This window comes from Cygnus atratus, chromosome 27 (assembly GCF_013377495.2).
Source record: "Cygnus atratus isolate AKBS03 ecotype Queensland, Australia chromosome 27, CAtr_DNAZoo_HiC_assembly, whole genome shotgun sequence".
Taxonomy (NCBI): domain Eukaryota; kingdom Metazoa; phylum Chordata; class Aves; order Anseriformes; family Anatidae; genus Cygnus; species Cygnus atratus.
The window spans coordinates 1,693,586-1,704,845 of record NC_066388.1 but is presented as its reverse complement, the minus strand read 5'-3'; positions in this window follow the sequence as shown (position 1 = coordinate 1,704,845).

Below are 11,260 nucleotides of genomic sequence, written 5' to 3'. Positions count from 1 at the left end.
TGCAGCCTCACCCCCCCTACCCCCGACACCGTGCCAGGGGTTGGAAGCTCAGAGCTGGGGCAGATGGTTTGAGCTCTGCTCCTGGCTTCTCCTCGGTGACCGAAGTGACACAGCAGCAAGAAGCCAACTTTTTGTTCTGAACAAAGCCATCCCCCAGCCCCGGGCACTGAAGAGGGTCCCTAGGAGAGGATGAGGGTGGCAGAGCCAAGGCATCGCCACGGAAAGACAAGGGGTGCCTCCTAAGAGGGAGCAAGGCATGGCCTCCATCCTGCAGCCTGAGGCTGGAAAATGGAGGAACAAGGATTAAGTGACAAGGCCAATGTCCCACGAGGAATCGGGAGCAGTAGGCAGCACAGCCTGCCCCTACTGAATGCCAGCCCACGGGCTTGGCCAAAGTCAGAAATAAAACCTGCCCCAGCATCAGAGGTGTTTCATCCGAGGCAGGCTCGAGTTCCCAGGAATAGCAAGGCTTTTTGCTAATAACCTAATTACTTTAATATGCAGCAGCATTAAAAAAAGAAAATGACATTTGAAGTTTGTGAAATGCAAGTCAAGTTATGAATCAATTCCTTCGAATGTTCTTATTAAAGTAATTAAATCACCTGTTGCATGCTGGAATCTCCTGGGAAACCAGGAGAGCTTTTCCTCTCGAGGGGCTCATAGAGGGGGCCTGCTATGGGCACACAGCACCCAAACGCCTGCTCAGGGTGCTGCTGGCCACAGGGTGAGGGGTCCCAAGCCACACACGAGCACCAGGGAGCCCCCCACTCAGTGCAGCACCAGCCACGTGCCACTGAAGGGCCATCCAAGCTTTTTGAAGAAAGCCTCTCGATAGCAGCGAGCCTTTTCTGAAGGCACCGAAGGATTATCGCATGCGGCACCGCCTTTGTGTTTGTGTACAGCCACACAAAGGGGACGCTGAGCCTCAGATGCTCTTTCTGTTCGTCTCCGTTCCCTCCCTGCTTGAATGCACAGGCACATCCACGGCGACTTAAAAGAAGTGTCCACGGGGATTTCACAGGCCAGACACACCAAGTTTCATGGATGAAATGAGATAAGCAGGGCAGCAACAACACCAAGGGGCAGGCTGCCTGTTGATTACAGCAGGACACAGGCCTTAGGACCAGCAGGCCCTGGCCGAGCATAAAAAACATCCTGAGCAGACTGTAGAAGAAAAGAGACACCACTGCGGTTTAAGGCTGGATGATCCCCTTTTACGTGCCGTCATCTCTGAGCTAATGTGAAGGACAAGCTCCAAGAAGCTGCTTGCCATGCGTTGGCATGAGAAAAGCCAAGAGCAGAGCCCAGCGCAGGGCCGTGCTGCTTTACGAGCACCAGGCCCAAACCACGCACATGCAAAATGCATGAGCTCCGGCTATTAGCAGCGCTGCTCTCAGGTGGCTCTCAGCAGGTCCCCTGGCACAGAATGAGGTTTGTTGATGTGCAGTAACACACACGGTAAACACATTTTAGTATGCATGAGAAGTAGGACCACAGCCTCTCAAGGAGAGGGCCAGGATGGGCAGAGGGGAGCTGACTGGGCTGCCCTCAGAGCCCCAGCTGTGCCCACCAAGGGCCTCTCTTTCCCCTGGCTTAAACAGAGTCTGTCCCAGCTGCTCAGGGTTTCAAAAGGGATTTTTCTTCCCTCCCTCACAGTGTTTGCTACAGGTACATAGGTCCCAGATCCCCAAAACTCTACAAAAAAGAGCAAAACGGGAAGACCAGCACCGACATTCGGATCTAAGCACATACCTGCTCCTGTTCGCTCATCCCACAGCCAATTCCCTCTCTCGGCACAGGAGCATTTTGGCTTTTTCTCCAGGGCCTGAAGCATTTCCCCCCTGGGGGTTGTGTCCCTGAGGACCCCTGCAGGGCTCCCTTACCCACTCCTGTGCCCACCCACCTGGAAAGGGCACAGCGCCTCCCGCAGCTGGGGGCAAACAATTTCTTCCTTGCCTTTTTTTATTGTTAATTTTTTAGAGTGAGATTATTAAAAAAAAAAAAACTGGCGGTAGGGACGCTTCCAAACAGCACCAGCAGCCTCTTGTGGGCACAGCGAGTCCTGCAGCAGGAGCCGGTGCCGCCTGCAGGGAACCAACCCAGGTCAGACAGGGAAGGTTTGGGCAGGGAAAGGCAGTGCCCTCAGCTCCAGGTGTAAAAACTAATAAACATAAAACTACAGAGCTAACCGTTCACAGGATGACTACATTATGAACCATCGGCAGGATGACTACATCATGCTCAACACACAGATGTGATACAATTAACCAGGAATTACATGTAAAAGACCTTGCATTAGAAGGGCTTCACCTGACAAAATCAGCTGGTGACTAAGTAATTACAACAGATTTCCGACAAGCCCCCTCCCTCTCTGTTGCACAGCCTCAGCTGAGCACTGATTTAAGTCACTCAGCACAGATAAGGCAGGTGATCTTGTCAGGAATCCCATTTTTCCCTCTGGTATCTGCTGCTCAGGCACAGCCATGATGTTATCTCTCAGCACAGACCACTGAAACCAGCTGCACCACAGCCTGCTCCGGGCTAGCCAGGGACTTACTCAGAGTACTGCCTTTCATTTGCCTCCTCTTACTAAGCACAGTATAGACACAGCAAGAGATGTCCCACAAGCACATTAAGGACTATGTAGATGAGAAGGGGGGGCAATATTTTGCCAAAACCATCCAAACCCAAGACCTGGGCCAAAGCCAGCAGCATAATCCCCTCATTTCACAGCGGGCAGAAAATTGCTAAATCCCACTCCCTCTCCAGCCAAATCCTGCCTGTTCCCACCTCCACAGCCCCACATCATGATCTTCTCAGCTTTGGCTTCTTAATTCAGCTCTTCAAGAAAGACAGACGCTCCAAGAAGACACAGATTGCAGCACGGCAAGCAGTAGTTGGAGGTTTCAAGGAGAAGGATCAGGTCAGGGAGGAAACCCAGACCTGGAGCTGCAGGAGCCCCAGCAGTGCCATCACAGCCTGCGGACAAGCCCAGCAGGGGGCTATGCCCACTCTGAGCCCAGTTTCTAGCAAAAGTCTCAGGTCTGCCCTCTGCCAGGGCTTCCCCACCATTTAGCAGCTGGAGGCACACAGCTGCCAAGCACAAGCAAGCAGGCCAAGCATCCCTCTTGCTCCAGAAACCTCACGTCTCCCCTTGCTTTTCAGAAACAAACGCTCCACTGAGCCACAAGTGCAGCAGATCTTTTTCCAAGGGCATTTGGCATGGCCATTTCTCCTACGTTTCACAAAGAAGACAACCACCAGGCTCCAGGCTGGGCTGCAGACCACCACTTGCAGCACAGCTGTCCCACATCACCCATCCCCATGCTTTGGGGAGCAGCCAACAAGAGGGTTTGCATCACTCCTGCTTCATTCTTTCCCCTTTCCTAAGCCCTCAGGTGGCTCTGTGCCTGGGGACCACTGTGTCCTGTCCCAGGAGGAGCAAGCACAAGGCACACGATAATCCTATCCCCGTCTGATTTAGTGCAACCAGCTAACCCCAGGAGAGAACCCAGACACGCACACACCTACCTGGTCTGCAGACTGCCACAGTCCCTTGGGTTCCTGCTCATCCACCTGCAGCAAAACCCTTGGTGCTCCTAGGGAGCCCTTTTATGGGCTTCCCCCACCTGCTTGCACCACCCTCAGGTGCTCCCCAAGTGCCAGGAATCCACTAATTGCCCTCTGCTCCCAATTAACCCTTTCATGTTTGCCCTGGGGTACCTGCACGCCCATGGCTCTGCTTTTGTGGGCGTCCCTCCCAAAAAGCAGCTCGCACACAGAGGCCAATGCTGCTCTGACTGCTGGGGTGGGCTCATGGGGGGAAAATGGCCCTTCCTTACAACCTGCTGGGCCTCAAGACCGATATTTGGGCAAAGTTATTTTCAGTGGATGTGCAAAGCCTGCCTCCCCAGCCAGGCTTAGCTTAAATCAACGTAAAACTGGTTTAAACTACTCTGGAGGAAAGAGAGAGAAGAATAGCTGCTTCGGGTCTTGTTCTGATTTAGTGAAACCAGTTTATATTTGTGTTTATGCAGGGCTTGCCTCAATAAATCCCTGGATTACTGCCTGCGTTTATAAGTGATTTAAGTTGGTTTAAGGGATTCTAGCTTGCGATAGTGTAGCCAAATTGGTAATTCACACCAGGGCAAAATAAATAAGCAAATGGCAGAGAAGGGCTCTTAGACCATGCTGACACTGATTTCCTGTGCACTGCCTCCTGCTCCTCCCTGCTTCTCACGCACAGCCGTGCTGAATCCCCCAAACCATCCCTGTGGGGCCTTTTAACCCAGTTCAAACATCCTGTATTGGAGCTTGCACAGAGAGCTGGGGTCAACCGAGGCCCAGAAAGTGCTGTGAAGCCCCCCAGGAGCCCAGCACAAGGCAGGACGTGGGGTCCAGCCATGGAAGCAGGCAAGGGGAAATATTTGGGCACCAAACAAGCAGATCTCCATTCCCCTTGAACGATCACTGCTATTGCCTCATCTCTGCTAAGGTCTGAGCACTCCTGAACCGGGACTGTGCTGGAGCAGAGACAAGGTCTGAGTCACGATTTAAAATAAAAACTTCTCTAAAAATACTTCCTGGCAGCGACTCCCTCCAGCACGTGGCAAAGCAACCCTGCAGCCTCCAGTCCCGACCCAAATCTCAGCCCACGTGCTTTGGAGCTCCATTTCGTGGCAGGGCAGACATAGCGGGCACGGAAAGCCCCTTCCCCATTCCAATGCAGCTCCCAGGTCTGGGTCCTTCCCGTGCAGACCCCCTCTCGCTGCTGGGTGCCCCTGGTCCCCTCGCCCTCCTGCCGAGGGTCCAACATCTCTGTGGGACCGAGCCCTGGTCAGCTGCTCCCGCTGCTCTAATTGCATATCTGCGAGGTGGAGAGCTGCTGTAACCACAGCCCTGGCACGCTATAAAAGCAAACAGAGAGCCGTATGTGATCATTATGCAAAGGACTCGCTCCTTTATGGGGTTTGGATTATAGTTTGTAATATACGAAGCTAAACTGCAGAGTGCGTTTGGTTTTATGGGCGCCATAAACCCGAGCAGCTGGGAGGGAGTGAGCGAGCCTGGCAGCAGTACGGGGGCTTCTCATACCCATCACGGGGCAAGTGGTGCCGGGAAAACCCCAAAATGGGGATTGTGTCCGAGCCCCTTTGCCAAAGGGCTGCCCAAGCAAGCACTGTGCCAGGGTATGGGGTGAAGGAGCTGGGCAGCACCACCAGAGGAGCCACATGTCCCACCCTGGCTCTTGTGTGGAGCAAAAGTGCATGAGGAAGGGAAAGGGCACGGCTTCCCTGTCTTTTTTGTGGGGTGAATATTCCCCAGGGCAGAGCCCAGGTGCCCAGGAGGCTGGGGAACCCCCCAGTTATGGAGGAGGGTGCCTGTGGTGTCAGCCCCCCTCACCCCGGCTGCAAATCTCCTCTTTTCTTGTGGTAATTGCCAATGCTCCCACTGCCGTGAAAATCAAATTACTCGGTGCAGAGATAAGGGAGCCCCACGCGGGGGGGGAGGACGGGGCGGGTGGGGGCCAGGGGCCGCGTGGCAGCTGGCTATCACAGGGATGCAGGGGAGAAAGGGATGGAAAATACAAGGGGAGCAGCTGGGGGTTAGGTGATTTTTGCAGCCTGCAGAGCAGGATATTGCTGCTTGGGGAAATAAGAGGACCTGGGTATAATCAGGTTTTTCCTTGCTTGAGCTCTTTCACCACCGCTTCCTCCCCGCTAAATGCTGTCACCTTCAGCCCAGTCTGAATCCCAGTCCTGGCCTGGAAGGATTTGATAAATATTTAAGCAAAATGCTTTCAGCATGATACACGTACGGTGTGTGCTACGGCACCGAGGTGCAGGGGGATAGCTCGGTGCGGGCACCACCTCCACAGAAGCCCTTTGCAGCCGGTCTGGGTTAATCATCGCGGCTTTGCCCTGGGAATTTTTAATTTAACCAGCCCCACGGAAAAGCAGGCACATATGTCTGCTCAGCCAGAGAGCAGCCGGCTGCTGCCGTGAGTTGCTCAAGGATCCCCCGTGGGAGAAGTCGCCTCCAGCCGGCGGGGTCTGAGAACCCAATGCGGGGATTTCGCACACGGCTGCTCCACGGCTCCGACCCCACCGCGGCCGCCCTTATCTCCAACCCCCCCCCCCCCCCCCCCCCCCACAGAGCACAGGAAATAAACCAAAACAAACCGAAATAATTTCCTTTCTCGTTTCCTTTCCCTCGGCCTGCCGGAGATGAGCAGCTCTTGGGGCCTTCGGGAAGGAGCAAGGGAGCGTGGAGCAGCCGAGGTGCGCCTTCGTTCCCCGCTCCTGGGAAGCCCTGCCTGAGGTCAGGCTTCGCTCTGAGCTTCTCCAGCTGCTGGGGGCCAGGGAAAAAAGGCAAAGGGAGACCCAGGAGCCCCCAGCCCTGCAGGTGGGGGCACGGGACCCTCTCCCCTCCAAGCCCTCAGTGTCACGTCTTGGCTGCACCAGGCAGAGAATCTTGGGCTGAGCAGAGGAAAACTGCCCCCGGGCTTTTTTTTGGGAGCCCCCAAAGCTCTGCTCTGACGGGAGATGTAACCACGCTTCCCTCCGCAAAGATCCAGGATGAATTATTTAGGCCTGTAACGCAGCAGCTCTGCTGAATTATTTAGGGGGATTTGGATTTGTAGGCCAATGAAGCAGAAGCGAGCAGTGCTGAGCGGCGTGGTGAATAGTCCCAAGAGAAAGCCGGGTCCTTTTTCTTCTTTTTCTTTCCCTCGATAAGCGTTACAAAAGCAGCCTGCACAATCTTCAGGGTGAGTCCTGGGAGTGAGTAAGAAAAACTGCCCTCACAGCTTTCTCCAGCAGAATATTTTTGCTGCCCGACTGGTTGCTGGCGTGTGCAGGGCCGGGAGATAAGCGTTGCACAACCCAGCGCGCAGCGCCCAGGAGGGGAGGAGCAGGAGGGGGAGGCTGCCGGTGGGAAAACCTCTGCTCCTCTCCAACCCCTGCAAACCCCACCTGAGCTGCAGGGTCGGGGCAGCACAGGGGCATGGGGGGCTTCAGTTTTGCAGCAGATTCCTGTTTCTGACCCCAAATAAAACACCTGGCTCCAGCTCACGCCTGCAGCCTGGGATTCCCCACCGGTGCCCCCCAAGTGCCATCGGTCGGAGCCTTCCACAAATCCTAAACATGATTTGGAGACGTGGGTACTCTGGCAGATAATGTACCTGAGGGTCTGCGTGCATTTACCTTTTGTCTCGAATGCCCCAAGGAGTCACATTTTCCAGCTTTTCTCTCTGACCCTGAGGACTAGAAACTTTGTTTGCTATCGGAGCTCCTGCAGTGAAATGACGCCAGGATGATGCTTTAGGAGAATTCCTGGTTGCATGCAATGACCTGGGCTGGAAAAGCAAGCCTTTGCAGTGTGACTGGGGTGTCCAGCTAACACACACCCACATTAGCATCGCAGGTCAATACCCAGAACCGCTCGGAATCTTATCGCTGTTTTGCAACTCCGCTGGGCAGGGAGGAAGCTGCTTTGTTTAGCTGCAAAAGCAAACTTTGCTTTGAGGCTCTGGGGACATAGTCTGGGCTTGTCTCTATTTTAGCGTCGAGCAAAGGAAGAGGCTGAAGAGCTACCACGGAGTTGAGAAATGGACGTGCTCTTATCATTAATTTTAATGGGAAAGGAGCAGATGAATCCCAGAAGTGGAAGAGGAAATTTCAGCCTGCCTTCGCTAGCTCGGGTGCGATGTGCTTTTCTCACGACCTTTTGTCTTTTATTTGCTGCTAAACTGGCTGGGATTGAAACCCTCCAGCACAACGCTGTGAGAGCGGGATAGAGGGGTCCGAACGCCCGGCTGGGGACGGGGGGGGAGGTGCTGGCTGCTTCGTGGGGCTCCCCAAAACCGAGCCAAGAGCAGCGCCTGGCTTACACAGGCTTGAATGCCCCAAGTTGCTGCTAGGCTGGGAAAGCCACGTGGAGTTCTCTGTTCATTCCAGCTTTGACTGGCTGTGTTTTACCTAAAATTAGGGTAAATTTTAGGTAAAAGCAGAGCAGAGAGCACAGCAGTGCTGATAAGTGTCCCTTCGGTTTGTCACTAAGCCCTGCCAGGAAGGGTATGGCCGGAGGGTTCAGCTCAGTGGGATCCCCCCTCCACCCCAACCCAGACAAGAAATGCCCACAGCACGGGCTGCAAAAGGCTTTTTTCATCTCCCCCTGCACAGCAGCCTGGCCAAGGCTGGCAGCACAGCCCCCATGACACAGAAGCAGCCACCACGAGCATCGGCCGAGATCCTCCCTGGCCGCAGACAGAAGCTCCTCTTGCTACCTTGCACCTCGCTGCCGTGGTGTCTATTTATTCACCCCAGGACGGTGAAGCAGGCTGCTCTCCTCTCCTGCATGCACATGTCCCTGCAGTTCCACCGTAATTATGCTGAGCAGGTCCACAGGTTAATTGGCATTTGTAATCCGCCTGCCCAGCAGAACTGATCAAGCACCAAGCGCTCACTCTTTGCTGCCGAGTTTCAGCTCCAAATCCCAGGCATGGCCGCGCACAGAGCTCCCCTGCACGCTGCCCCGCAGGGTGGCCCTGTGACGGCTGCAGGGCCCTATTTTCAGCTCACGTCTTGCTAAGGACTTGATTTGGGGCAGTAAATGAGGGTGGATGTTCCCAAGCGCTTGGCCATCACAAGCGTATGCCCATGAAGCCCCGAGTCCCTCGTCTCCTTCCTTTTAGCAAGGCTCAGACTTCCAGCAGCCCCCCGGTGACAGTCAGGGGCAGCTTTCCAGCACCACCACCTGCAAAAACAGAGCGATTTTCTCCCCGCAGCAGCACTCCCTTGAAAGCTGAAGGGCAGCTGGCTTTACCTGCTGCCTCTTTTTCTAGCCTTAGTCGGGAAACACCCGGCCGTGCAGTTTGGGGAAGCAGAGCAGGGCGTGTGCGGGCAGAGCCTGCCCCAGCGCCGGGGCTGAGCCTGGTCCCCTGCCCAGCTGCTGGCACCAGGGCTGCCCCTTCCCTGCACCTCCAGCACTGCCCAGCCCGGCTTCCCGGCTGGCGCCTGCATTGCTATGTAAAATTGACAAAATTAAGGTGCTGTCCGATCAGTGAATAAGGGCATTTTCTGGGCAGCATCCTCATCCCGTTCCCCCCGGTGCCATTGGAGCCCTCCAACCCTCCGGAGCATCCCGCGGGTTCGTTTCCTTTTCCCAGGCTTGCCTCACTTCCAGTGTTGCTTCCTAGGCCTGTAGGGAGAGAAGCCATTAAATACACCCACTCCTTGCTTTTAGCACTGGTCTGATTCTCCTGTAATTCCCTTAAATGGGTATGAACTTAGTTTAAGCTATATCCAATTTCAGCGGGTTTGTAAATAATTTGTTAGCAAAAAAGGGAAAAATACCCCACTCTTGTCATTTCTGCTTATAGTTTCACTTGAAACACAAGGAAAATGGTACTCTTATTCAGTTTATTCAATCTACCCATGCAAATCCACTTAGGGCTGTGCCAGGATGCCTACGCAGGAGGCCTTTCACCAGGGCTCAGCACCCCGCGGCCGGGCAGTGGCTGGGCGTGCACCCCGAGCTCTTCCACGAGCCGCAGCTCGGCGAGTGCCCTTTGCTGTTCTTCTCTGGGGCTACCCTGGCCTGGGAAAGCTTCCAGGTGACTGGGGAGCGAGGTAACACCACGAGTCAGACTCGTTTGAGGGGGCGAGGACACGGCAGCCGGGGCGAGTGCTGGCTTGCGCGGGATGCATGAGCCGGGGAGGACGAGTTTCAGCCGAGGAGGAGCTGCAGGGCCCGCGGGGCGGCCACGCCGGGGGGGACGGCACGGGGACACGGCGGGGCTGGGGCACTCACCGCCCCGTCCCCCGCGCCAGGAGGGTGGTTGAGCTCCTGAGCTGCATCCCTGCAAAATCTGCCCAAGTCGGGACAATTCCTGAAAAGCTGCAGATACAACCGCTGGCCCATCTGGTATAAATAACTTCTTGGCTTTGCTGCCGTGTTTTGTTATGACTTACTATAGAAACACGAAGCTCCATTTGAATGAAAATGAATCATAATTTTTTTTTTATGCCTTTTCCCCTTGAGTGAAATCCTGTTAAACCATTCCTCTGCACTCACTGGAATACTTTTCTTCTTCTCTTTCTTCTTGTCTTTCTCCTTCTCCTTCTCTTTCTCCTTCTCCTTCTCTTTCTCCTTCTCCTTTTCTTTCTCCTTCTCCTTCTCTTTCTCCTTCTCCTTTTCTTTCTCCTTCTCCTTCTCTTTCTCCTTCTCCTTTTCTTTCTCTTTCTCCTTTTCTTTCTCCTCCTCCTTCTCTTCCTTCTCCTTCTTCTTCTTCCTCTCTTCAATTTTTAGGTCCTAAAATAGCAAATTCCAGCTGACTGCTTTCAAGGCAACGAGGCGCCCGCAGGATTGTGGGAGCGTTGCTCAAATCAGCAGAGAAGCTAACCAAGCTGCCAGGAAACAATATTAAAAAAGACGGGGGGTGGATCTCGTCCGCCGAGCGCCAGCCCCATAAATCAAAGCGCTGCGGTCGGAGCAGAGCCGAAACCTCGCTTCTGCCCTGCTCCACCCCGGCGCAGCTCTTTGTGCTCGCTGTCAGACGCCCTGCTCGCGCGGCGGCGTGGGGCAGGGCACGGACCTGGCCGCTCCGGTTTGCAGCCCCGCGCGTTCACACGGCGCCGCTCAGCCTCCTGCTGCCAGCTCGGCGTGTGAGCCGGGCACAGCAAGCCCTGGCGCCCGGCCTGCGCTGCTCTCCTCGAGTCGTGCCAAAGGCAGCCGTGGAGCAACACGAGCCCACTCCCGTGGGGACCTGCGGGCAGACGGGTGCCGCGGTGCGCAAACCAGTTTGAGACCAGTTCGGTCCCCGTTCCCAAGGCTGCAGCGATGTGCCGGCTCGCTCTGCGGCTGCCGAATCCCCCCGATCCCTTCCCCAGGTTGGTGCTGGGAGGTGCAGGAGCTGTTGTGGGGCTGGGGAGCCCCCCGGCTGCCCCCTCGCAGGGTGCAGGTGTGTGCCGGAGCCGGAGCAGCCTCCCCGGCCACATACCTGGCGGGGACGTGGCCGCGCGGCACCGCACGCGGGACAAGTCCCGATGTGCTGCCAGCCACCCTGCGAATTCCTGAGCGCTGCGTCAGCTGGCGGCGGCAAACAGGCCTGCTCGGCACGGGCAGGAAACCTGCCCCCGTGTAGGAAGAGATTAACGACGGAGCGAGGAAGGAGGAGGCGAACAGATCTCCCCAGGGGCAGACGTACGGGCAGGGGAGGGATGTGGGAACGTAGCTGCGCCTCCAGCCAAGCTGGGAG